At 33.2% G+C, this 13,038-nt stretch overlaps 1 protein-coding gene across 2 annotated transcripts in view; it reads right to left on the bottom strand.

The window, feature by feature from the left end:
• The window catches only part of LOC131846246 (monocarboxylate transporter 14-like), a 52,690-nt gene extending 49,613 nt beyond the window's left edge, over positions 1 to 3,077 (bottom strand). For both annotated transcript variants that reach the window (XM_059195503.1, XM_059195502.1), the window contains exon 1: positions 2,822 to 3,077. The gene's annotated coding sequence lies outside the window, so the exon portion shown is untranslated. The remainder of the gene's footprint in view (positions 1 to 2,821) is intronic.
• Positions 3,078 to 13,038: the final 9,961 nt, after the last annotated feature.

Below are 13,038 nucleotides of genomic sequence, written 5' to 3'. Positions count from 1 at the left end.
TTGCTAAAAATAAATTACATTACCATATTACTTTAGTTTGCATAATATGGTGTAAGAGAATTAAGCGGAATTTTCTAGTATACTTCATTAACGCCTACCTACCTATTTTTAAGGAAAATCGACAGTGTAAATGAGGCTAACAAATAAGATGTTTATTACCTATATGAACAGTTAAGGAATTGTTAGTAATACCTAATGACCTCATTACAAGCAATGTACCATATCAGGTTGACCTCCACACGGTTCCAACTGGAAACCATCATGATCAATTCTTGGAGAATTTGCCACGATGGGCTAATTGATTATCATCCTCCACTGGTGCCCTCCCACCGTAAACCAATATCGCAGGTGAACCATCCCATTAAAAAAGTATATGAACAAAATTATGAAACAAAATACTAGTGACTTGGATAGGCTGCAATTATTGTATTGATCTCCATATGTATTTAGCGGTGTTACTATCTAATAATGTAATATTTTTTAAAACAGGCCATACATATTTTTAGTCAATAAATTAGATATAAAAACGTATATATAATATTAAAAAAAAAACATCTATTCAACACAAAAGTTTCTTGCTCATTCTCCTTGAGATGAATCTGCGTTCCGAATGAGTGGTAGAATCAAATTATGACCATTCAAAAGTGCTAGTAATGAGTTTATTTGAATAAAGATTATTTCTATTTCTATTTAAATCTTTGACACTCTTTTTAATATTATAAAAGTTTAGCTAACTTTAAGACCCGATATATAAAACCAATACCTACAATACAGTGAAATTATCCAATTAGACATATGTCTAGTATATATATTGAATAAACGCATCTCAAAATTAGGTCTCAGCATAACAATCTGCAGATTCTGCCAAGCAGAAGAGGAAACGTCACTACAGGTTCTATGTGGTTGTAGCCCACTTATGTATAAACGAAATATCTACTTTGGAAAGTATAGACTATACCCTGAGGAGATAACAACCACCGCTCCTAAGAATACCTTTCAATTCTTGTCCCTGACAGACCTAGGTAAAGAACTTTGAAAAAAAAAAGGGCGAACACGGTAGATCTATGTATGTCGCAGTGCCACAGGTCTTAACACCTGACCATAGGGAGGAAGACGATTGTTAGTAATGTGGACTGATGATCTTATTGCTAGCAATGTACCATGTCAGACCTCCACGCGGTTCCCCCTGGAAATCATCGTGGTAAATTCTTGGAGAATATGTCACAATGGGCTAACTGACCGGACCTCATCTCATCTTATCATCTTCCACTGGTGCCCCGCCAGCGTAAATCGTTAGCGCAGGAGGGTGCACCATTTCATTGTCATCCACAAAAGAAACACCTGACAATAGCCTAAAACCCTCAATAAAAAATGTTTCCAATAATTAGTATATTGTTATGTATTTATTTAAAAGTCCATTTATATGTCGTATCCCAGTGGGTACCCTATCACCCAAAGATCAAAGTCATATTTATTTATTTTAAGACATTTTCCTGCAACTTACGTATATCAAAATTTCAAATGAGATCGTACGATCGAATATTGTTCGCACTAAATATATATACATAACAAATAATTTATATTTCTCTGGTGATGGGAACACCAGTAAAAAAAATTATGTGTATTCAACGATCAGCTAAATATATGGAATTGATAAATTTACACCTATGTTTTCTATTAACTAACTACCACAGAAAACTTAAGGTGTAATTACACTAAAGGAATAAATTGGCAGAAGAGAATCAATCAGCTAAAAGTGCAAAGAAAATAGGTTTCGACTAATAGAGCATCGCAAAACTTACGCATTCCTAACAATGCTACAAAATTATTACCTATATGCAGGTATAAATATGTAAGACCAAGCAAATGAACATAGAGAACATTAAAATATCTTCAGATAGAGTAGAAGAAGCCTACTCTATGTAAAGACACTTCACACTAAGTTTGACTCCTGGACATATTTTTTCATCAGTAGACCATAAGGTAGAGAAAGTTCTAGAATAGCTCTTGAATAAACTTTAACAAGTATCGCAAATTAATATACCTAAACAAAAGATAAACATTAAAAATAATTATCTTATATACTAAATAACAATAGGAAAATGTAAGGTGGGGTGACACAGTTTAGACACGGCAGTGCTTAGTAGACAATATTGAATTTGTCTTACTAGACATTATTAAATGCAATTATTATTTCTAGGTAAGTAACTGTGTCCCATATCATACAAATCGTTTTTAATTAACCGTTAAAGAGTTTGTCACTTTCTTTCGAATAAAGAAACTAGCTAGAAGACAAAGGACAGAACAGGTTTATTAGAAATGCTGTTGAATGTAGAGCAAGTTTAAAGACATAAAAAGTACGTATAGTAATCTGCCTGTACAAAAATAGATGAGTTTTGTTTAAGTAGAGACCGATGAAAGGAACATAAAAACATCAGTGCGAGTGTACCTAACTACTTGTATATAACCACAGCAACATTCTAATTATATACATATAACTATCTGTAATTTTCCTACCGCTTCTATAAAAGAAATTGACCGCTAAATGTTAATATAACTTATTACAAAGCTAACTGTATACATATTTTTATTTATACACAAATATAAAGATATAAATATTTCGCTATTTTACTTTACTTTTTAGTGTTCATTACAAATCATTAACACAACTAAAACGCGTTAACCAGCTGAGTATTCACGATAAACGTCCATTCACTGAGTCAACAGCACACAGCCTTAAAATTTTACATATAACTTAAATTCATTCATGACGCCTACACACACTAGTATAGTAGGTAATAATATAACAGTTCTTACATACCTTCTCAAAGTTTAAGAGCACAGACAGTTCGCACAAATGGGACACAGTGTAGATACAGTAACAGAGCACACGTGCGTTCGAGCTAGATAACAAAACACATCTGAATGGGTGACTGTTCACTTTTCGCTCGGTTCCAAGCTCCATACAAATCAAACGGAGGCGGGACGACTTGCGTCGCGCCTCGCACTGGACAACCGCATTTTTATTTGCAATTTCACTTTTTTTTTTTCAACAACAAAAACGTCTGCACCCTAAGGAATAGACACACATAATGCCCATTATCATGTACGATAATATTGTTTACGCACTCCAGTCGAGTTTGCTCTCGGCGAATTCAGATCGCGTTATCAGTGGAATTTTACATATTGTAATTATTTAATTATAATCATATACAGCGTAAAGATAATATCAGAGTGTAGAGGACGGCTTTCTAAGGTAATTGTGATTTTGTGATAAGAGCAAGCATTTTTAAGTAATAAAAAATGCTATAAAAATAAAATACAATATAGGTATAACCAAATTGTGCAACGTACTCTGTGAATGTATTTTGAGGTTATAAACATCTTACTAGCTGTTATTACAAAAAGAAACAGTCTATATCGAGTCTCAAGAATCGACTATGTACTCGAAAAGTTAAGTTTATCGTATTGCAAAATTTTATATGTAATCTTCAATTCAAGAAGGAAGATTCTTAGCCGAAGGGAGTGAGGGATCGGCGCTGCCGTGGCAGATTACCATAGTGAATGTGGTGACCGTAAAGACAATATCATTATACATTAAGTTGTAGTTAATATGGTGATCACAGATACAATATCATTATTATATATTTTATTATTTTCCACATATTTTAGTCCTTAAGGTAAACATAATATAGGACAATAAGTTGTTTAAAATAAAATTGTCATTATTATTCTAAAGTGATATTGTTATTAATCATTAATCACAGCATTTATCAAAAAAAAAATATATACATATGTATAATACTATTTGAGAACCACTGGACTTACCCATTTGTAGATGGACCATCAATATAAAAAAAGAGAGGAAGGGATTTTTTTTTGGTGATAATAGAATATCTCATCCACCTGCGATAACGATATACGCTGCCGGGTCACCAGTGCAGGTTGATATGATGAGCATGAAGTCAGGCCTGAAGCCAATCATGGCGAATTCACCAGGTATTAAGATCAGATTATTTCCGGAAGGTTGTTATAAAAAACGCTAGGTTACATTGCTATGGTACATTTCAATCGTGCTGTACCAGCACGACCTAATATAACCAGGCCACTAAGAAAGCGACAGATAATATTAAAAAAAATACAAGCTTATCTTGGGACTAGATGGCGCTGTGAGAATTATCCAGATTTCTTATCAAATTAAACGAATACAAGACCAATATTCAATTTCAGTGACATTTTAATACAGCATCAGTTGCATGTAAATATAAATCAAACCAATATATCACAACGTAATGTTATTCTTTTTGTTTTGTAATTACAAACGTTATTGTTATTGTAAAAATAATGATATTTTGCAATGATATAGACTAATGTCATCAATGACTTATGTACAATTACGATTATACATAAAAATAATATTGATTACTTGCAAAAGAAACCAAATATTGCTGTGCTATACATTACGTTACTTACCCATATATTATGCAATATTGTTAATTTTTGTTATCTTATTAGTTATTATACTATTACTATACTACAACTATTCTAGATAGTTGAAAACGTTACGACCCTGTAGTTTACAATCTTCTATAAACCAAAGAGTTCCAAAGAAGGACAAAGAGTTTAAATCTGGTTGATACCAAACATTATTCTCTATGTATTTTCTACCGCATATATCACGGAGAGTGTTCTGAGGAATTGTTCAAATTAATACCAGCTGCTGAATTTCACCATCGCACTACCCGCCAGAGACTAAAATACCATCCTAATCACCTGGATACATGGCAGTCCTCCACCGTGCGTTTTCAGAAACTTTTTGCCATGCATAACACCAGTGGAATCACTTATCAGCAATAATGCTATTTGAGAACTGTTACGATAAACCTTAAAGAGAAAGGCTAATTCCTTCTAAAAATGGACTTATAATTCTCCTGGTGTTGCGGGTTCTCATACGCGGGGGTAATGACTTTCCATCAGGTGAGCCGCAAGCTCCTTTTTCAACTATGCTATAAAAAAAAACAAAACCTATATGTGACAATTTCTATTTTTGACCCATTCTCCTGTGGCGCTAACACCCCAACTAACAACATAACCCGGGAGAGTTGTGGGGGGGGGGGGGGACTTTTTCTAAATGAAGAATATCTCATGGAATCAGTGGATACACGCTAAAAACTCCAAGATCTCCCTCGTCCAATGTCATATGCCGGGGTCGGTATGATAGTCTACCGCAACTCCGACTGTAAACTTGATCTTCTGCCACGTTGGATGGGAATATGTCAAATATTTTGTTCAACACGATCTCGATAATTGAGAATGCCTCTGTCTACCCTTGGTTCTAAGATAATAGTCATATATTTTTTTTAAAATATCTGCCGCTTCCTTTGTGGCGACATCCTTTTGCCCTATTTTTTTCTTTTTAATTATTCTGTACATGTGTTCCATTGTATTTTTTTGTATGACAACAGATTAGTATTATTTGGTCTCAAAATCTTCATCAAGACTGAAGTCGTCATCTTGACTGTAAAATTCCTAGGAAACTTGAAAGGAACTCCTAGACTAGGATCTAGAATGTTTTTTATAGCTGTTATAAAAAAATATTGATATTGCCTACATTAACCCATACCATATGTTATCTGTGCCCATACTATGAAAAAAAATTGTGTGTCTGTATTACTCTGTATGGATGTTTGTTGCCATAGAGTAATAAAAATCCATTTACCTTTAAATTACGACAAAAACGTAAAAATGGCTAAACAGTTCTTATTAAACATATTGATATTATAAAAATGTTTGTCTGTGTGTGTCTGTATGGATATTTGTAATCCTTACATTTATCCTTACGTTACAACAAAATGGCTAAACAGCTCTTATTAAATTTGATGTGAAATTTGAACTTTAAGGACAGCCACTAACAAAAGATATCTTTTTTTTATCTCAAGAACAAACGACGTTGCAGGAAAAGGCTATGTTCACATAATTGTTTCGTAATAGTATCAGAAATGTATATTATAATCAATATCACAAATTTTTACCTTATTAAAAACTAGTTAAATCCGATTGAATGCAGTTTTATCTAATTATCACACGTTTTCATCTACAAGTGGGTAAAACTGGCTGTAACCAGTCAGTTTCATTTTAGGCTGTAGCTTTAATTTCTGATTGATTACATTTCTCCTCTAATCGTCATATTATCTACATTAACTACTTAAAAAACAGTCGATCGTTTACTTATCAATCATTGCACTGTACAGTGCTGTACACGCACTATGATTGTGAAATGAAAATTCTTTTGAAACATTATTTATTGATAATAATCATAATAAAATTGTTTATTGCACGATAAAATGGTACAAAAACATTATAAAAGACTAGCTTTTGCCAGCGGGTTCGCTCGCGTTAATTTATCCCCTTGGGGGTGGAATTTATCAAAATCCTTTTTTAGCAGTCTCAGCCCGATCGGTCGAAAATTGACAAAGTTTCATACAAACTTTCATCCCCCATGTTATCCTCTTGGGGGTAGAATTAATCAAAGTCCTTTCTTAGCGGATGCCTACGTCATAACATCTACCTGCATGCCAAATTTCAGCCCGATCCGTCCAGTGGTTTGGGCTGTGCATTGATAGATCACTATGCCAGTCACCTTTGAGTTATATATATTTAGATATCGTCACGGCTATTATCCTGAACGTGGTAGTCTGAAACATGTATATATCTATACTTATAAATAAAATTGGAGTGTCTCTTTGTAATATTGAAATAACCGTTTTTTACTATATTCATATGAATACAAATACGGCACATACATTAAAAAAACACTGTTTACAATTTTTTTCTATCTGTCTATCGGTCTGTTCGGACTAATTTCTGAAATAGCTGGCCCGATTATGACGGGATTTTTTGGCAGATAACTAATGTAATAAGGAGTAACATATGCTACTTTTATTTTAGAAAAATAAAGTTAAATTCCCGGACTAAGTCGCGGGAACAGCTAGTACAATATAATTTTTGTCTGTCTGTCTGTTTGTTCCGGCTAATCTCTGAAATAGTTGGACCGATTTTGACGGGACTTTTTTTTGGCAGATGTAATAACGAGTAAATTAGGCTACTTTTATTTTGGGAAAAATCTTTTATGTTAGAAAAATCAAGTTAAATTCCACGCGGACGGACTCGCGTGTACAGCTAGTTATCAATAAAAATGTTATGATTAATACTATTGTACTGTCATGGTATGTCTCTATTCTGAGGAGAAAAAACCATCGCTCCTAAGAATACCCTTCAATTCTTGTCGCTGACGGGTCTAGGTAGCGAACTTAAAAAAGGGCAAGCACAATCGATCGAGGTTAAGTGCTACAGGTCTTAGCACCTGACAAAAGTCCTAAACCCTCAATAAAAGAAGTAAAAAAGATTGTTGTTATGGGAACTGGCGGCCCCATAGCAATACACAATCGCCACACAATATTTGACGACCTCGGTGGTTTAGCGGTTTGGCACACAGCTGTACAGCTCGATTCGATGGTCGCGGGTTCAATTCCTCGCAGGGCAGAAACATTTTTTATTCAGGAGTATGATTGTTTGTATCGGTCTGGGTCTGCTATGTATAATATGTATGTATTTGCGAAAAAAAAACTTAGTTTGTATCAGTTGTCTAGTACTTATAACACAAGCTTTATCTTATATAATACCATAAAATAGTTATTAAATTAGATATACCTGTAAATTGTTTAAATAACCTCAGGACAATTCACACAGCGCCTTCTAGACCTAAGTTATTAACTTAGGTCTAGATGGCGCTGATGAGGTGAGATTATTATTAATCTGGAAACCATCGTACTTAATTCCAGAACAAAATCGCCAGAATAGGCTTACTTACCTGACGTTCATCTTAGCATATATTAGTGTCGCGTCAGCAAAGTCCAAAAAGGTCGGTGAACCACATTAGTGCATTAAAAAAATACTTAGAACTAATAATCATTGTAACGTCACTTGAGTCATAGATATAATCATTGTAACGATCAAAGATTACGCGTATGTGGGTAACAAAAAAATCATTGTTCATATTATAAAGAATGTATAATCAAGTTTGTGATTTATTCATATTCGTTCAACAGGCGTTTAGATTAAGGGAAATACCCTGCGATAATACAATGACCTTATATAAGTATGACCTACAATGTTTGGGCCTCTACTTTTTTAAAAATAAAATGTAGAGCAAGAAATCGCTGGTAATGTTCTGCAGATAAAGGAGATTTTGTTCATTAGCTACAGAAAACCATATCTTTGCTGTTTATAATATTCTAACAGTATATATACTCATATTAAATAAATATGTATATATTATATTATGTTTCTGCACTAATTAGTTCCAATTTTTATTATATACTAGCTTCTTAAGAATTTATTTTTAATTTATCAATTTTAAACGATTTTTTCTAAAATAAAAGTAGTCTAAATTACTCCTTATTAAATCAGCTACCTGCCAATAAAAGTCCCGTCAAAATCGGTCTAGCCATTTCAGAGATTAGCCGGAACATTTCAGATTTCATAACAATTTCAGAGATTAATCAGACAAAAATGGTAAAAAATGTTATTTTGGTGTATGTACCGTATTTATTATCATATGCATGTAGTAAAAAACAGACACTCCAATTTGATTTATATGTATAGATGATATATACGTTGTAATATTAGTAGTAATATCTCAGGACCATCCACACAGCGCCATCTGGTAGCAAATTAAGCAAAACTTATATTATTGGTACAGACTACTGATATAAATACTTAAATACATTTTTTTGTAAATACATACATAATATACATAGAAAACGATACAAATATTTGTAGCCATGAATACAAATGTTTGCACTGAGCCAGAAATAAAACTGTACAAACATTTGTATTCATATTTTTTTATAATTATTCATAATTTTAGTTTTACAATAGTCCCTAAATTTTAATAGGAGAACTGGTTGGTAACAGTTACCTACGTCAATTCACTTTAGCTAGCTATAGGTATTAAATAACACACGTGTCTGCTTGCGGCTTCGTATTACCAATTACATTTCTAAGAAAGACCTCACATGAATAACAATATGCTGTCGCAACGTAATGTATTGTTGATTTCTAATTTATAAGTAGACTAGCTGTGCCCGCGGAATTCACCCCAATTAAATTCTAATATAAAATTGCGTATGTCTTATTCTGATACATAAGCTATATTACTGTAAAGTTTCATCAAAATCTGTTCAGTAGTTTTTGCGTGAAAGAGTAACAAACATCCATAATTATAAACTTTCGTGTTTATAATATTATTCAGATTAAGATACATATTTAGAGAAGTGAATAACCAGCGAACTGGGATGAATGGAAGAGAATAACATATTATTGCCACTAAGGAGCACATTGTCGATTATATCCGTACCAAGAGTAACCTGACATTGAGGGTGACGCAGCTGAAGTCGAGTCACAACGCGAGTTTCAAAGCGTTTGTGGCCCTGGTCCCCACCAACTCGCTACCCACCTTCATGAAAGAGGACTACTGGCCGAAAGGTGTGGTACATCGGCTCTACCGTGGCAGATTGCCGTCTTCAGTGCCGTGATCACACAGACAATATCAATGTATTAGTTTTTAAATATTATATTATATGTATGTTAGTCTATAAGGTATTTATAATATGGGCCTAGTTGCCTGAAATAAATGAATAAATAAAATAAATAAATTACGATGACCCCAAATTAATGAGATGAGGGAGATGAAGATGATGATGGTGACTTAGCTAGAGAGTGTACTGGTCTAGTTGTTTGCTCTTTCGACTACCATAAGATAACCGATACCATATCGTTGTTTTTGTCTTACGAAAGATAAAAGCAAATTAAGTTTATCATTATGTATCATATTATGTGCCATATCTATACTATTATAAAATAGGTTATAAATAATTAGGACGACCTAAAAGACGAAGAAAGGATGGGTGAAGGAAAGTAGGGATGTCTTTGCACTGGAAGTTGGAGTGGACTGGATGAGGGAGACGCATGAAATGGACATGTGGAAGGATTTAGGGAAGGCCTACGCCCTTTAAGGAGACTATTACTGAAGATGGGAATAAATATTTAAATAAGGCTTTAACAAAATTGTAAACAACAGAACAAAAGATTTTTTATTATTATTTATTTTATTATACAGTTACAGAATAGTATTCTAAAAGAAACATGTGAGTTTTACTAATAATATAGGCATCAGGCTCTTTTTCATGAATACATTTATAGACCTCGGTTGTCTAGCGGTCTAGCACACCGCTTTACGGCCGATGGTCGCGGGTTCGATTCCTCGCACGGCACAAACATTTGTATTCTTGAGTATGATTGTATGATTGTATGTATCGGTCAGGATGTTTTCTATGTATAATATGTATGTATTTACAAAAAAATATATATCTATGTATATGTATCAGCTATCTAGTACCCATAACACAAGCTTTAGCTCTAGCTTAACTTGGGTCTAGATGGCGCTGTGTGAATTGCTCCTCTTTAATGAACTCATCTATAATTCCTGTAATGTTGGAAGTTTATATATCTCTATGCCGTAAAAAACGTAGAGAACTTGATTTAGGTCTAGCCGACATCATAAAAACGATGATAGAATAACCATGGAATAAAATTAGTTAGTAACAGGTAAACTATAAAAGTTAACTGTAATTTAGTTAATTAAATTTATTCAAAACATTTTTTATTTTTTGACAAATATGACAAACGTGCATGGCAATAGTTGTTCCTACACGAGATTTTCATATAATGTTAGATATAGTCACCTACATAAGTATACAGTGTTAAACAACTTAAAAAAAAAGAAATTCAGTTGAGTTTCTTGCCAGTTTAATTTCAATTGAATTTTTAATTAATGTAAACTGGATGATAGGGAAAAAATTATGTTTATAAACTGTAATTTATAGGGTATATATAGTTTATAAGTTATTAAAAAAATATATTTATATAGGATATGTTAGCCACATATCCTATATAAATATATTTTTTTAATTAATGTTATGTTGTAAATAATTATTATCGATAAATAACTAAAGTTTTTTTTAATATTAGGCAAAAAGTTTAGCTATTCATTATACATATATTCACTTACACAGTTATCTCAGTCTGGCGTATTTATAATGGTTTGTTTTGAGACTCGGGGATTTATTCGTCATTACAATAATGTAGTTGTTATCTGTTATCAGTACTGTCATGGACATTGAAATATTCGGAGAATTATTGCAGCCGCACTCGCAGAAGAGTAGTACCTAGAACTTTAGTTAGACTAATAAAAAAACAAACAATACCCAAGTATGGCAGTTTTTAAGTTAGACGAATATTTTTTTCAGACTACACTAATGCTGTTGGCCGCAGCTGGCCTTTACGGCTTTACCAGACGATAGGTGGCGAGTGCAGATGACACTCCGAACACGCGGAAGGACTTATGGAGCGGCTGACAGCCAACTCCCGCCTGACGGATACGACTTTAGTCTGAGATCACCGATAGGAGTTTGAACCTCGGATCAGGCTGTTGTAATTTCGATCCCCGTTTGATTTGGACGAGGGATCGATCGGAGGGGATTAGACTAAGTTTCTTTTTATAACACATGGGACACACAAACGAGCTTGCAGTTTACCTAATGGTAAATGATTGCAAGTGGGCTGCCGGCTTCTTAAGAAGAAATAAATAATAATTAATAAATAAGCATTTTTCTGAAGGTTTCAATATCACATCGGTTTGGAAATACCATTTCTGGAAGGTGATTCAACAATGTGGTTGTTCATGGCAAAAAGTTTCTAAAAAACTGAGATGATCAGGATGGTATTTTAGTTTTGGCTGGTGGTACGGTGGTGAAACTCAGCAATTGTAAATACCAATGCTAATTAACTGCCTATTAAGAGGCTTCAGTACTCCGAAGTCGATGCAGATGCAGAGGTTCGCCCTGAAGTCCTAAGCTTTACCCCCTTACGTATCTACGTACGCGGGCACAGATAGTTATAGGTAAGATAAATAACAAAACTCTTCCAATATAACCGGACATACTCATAAATAGAAACGTAAGATATTTGAAAGTTAAAGGTGTGAATAGAATGGTATAAAATTTATTGACTCTCTTACTCTCTTAGAATGGTATAAAATTTATTGACACGTACAACAATAATTAAATATAAAAAAACCAAACAAAATGCTAGTAATGTGGTATCTTGCATCGTCCGAGGTCCGAGGTAGTTTTAATAATTATTGATACATACGTAACGTATATACATATAAGTTTAATATGCTAAATTACATTAATATTATAAAATGCTAATAAGGGCGTAAGGGTAGTCATGAGGAATAGTAAACCCATTGCTAACAGTTTACCATATTGGGTCGACCTCCATGCGTTCCCTCTGAAAACCATCGTGGTTAGTTTCTGGTGAATTCGTAACTGGCCAAACTTCATGCTCATCCTGTTATCCTACATTTGGCAATAGTTGTTCCTACACGAGATTTTCATATAATGTTAGATATAGTCACCTACATAAGTATACAGTGTTAAACAACTTAAAAAAAAAAAGAAATTCAGTTGAGTTTCTTGCCAGTTTAATTTCAATTGAATTTTTAATTAATGTAAACTGGATGATAGGGAAAAAATTATGTTTATAAACTGTAATTTATAGGGTATATATAGTTTATAAGTTATTAAAAAAATATATTTATATAGGATATGTTAGCCACATATCCTATATAAATATATTTTTTTAATTAATGTTATGTTGTAAATAATTATTATCGATAAATAACTAAAGTTTTTTTTAATATTAGGCAAAAAGTTTAGCTATTCATTATACATATATTCACTTACACAGTTATCTCAGTCTGGCGTATTTATAATGGTTTGTTTTGAGACTCGGGGATTTATTCGTCATTACAATAATGTAGTTGTTATCTGTTATCAGTACTGTCATGGACATTGAAATATTCGGAGAATTATTGCAGCCGCACTCGCAGAAGAGTAGTACCTAGAACTTTAG

This window comes from Achroia grisella, unplaced genomic scaffold (assembly GCF_030625045.1).
Source record: "Achroia grisella isolate CSIRO2021 unplaced genomic scaffold, CSIRO_AGI_Agris_v1 utg509, whole genome shotgun sequence".
Lineage (NCBI taxonomy): Eukaryota > Metazoa > Arthropoda > Insecta > Lepidoptera > Pyralidae > Achroia > Achroia grisella.
The sequence above is the reverse complement of the archived record's forward strand: the minus strand, read 5'-3'. Positions and strand labels throughout refer to the sequence as shown.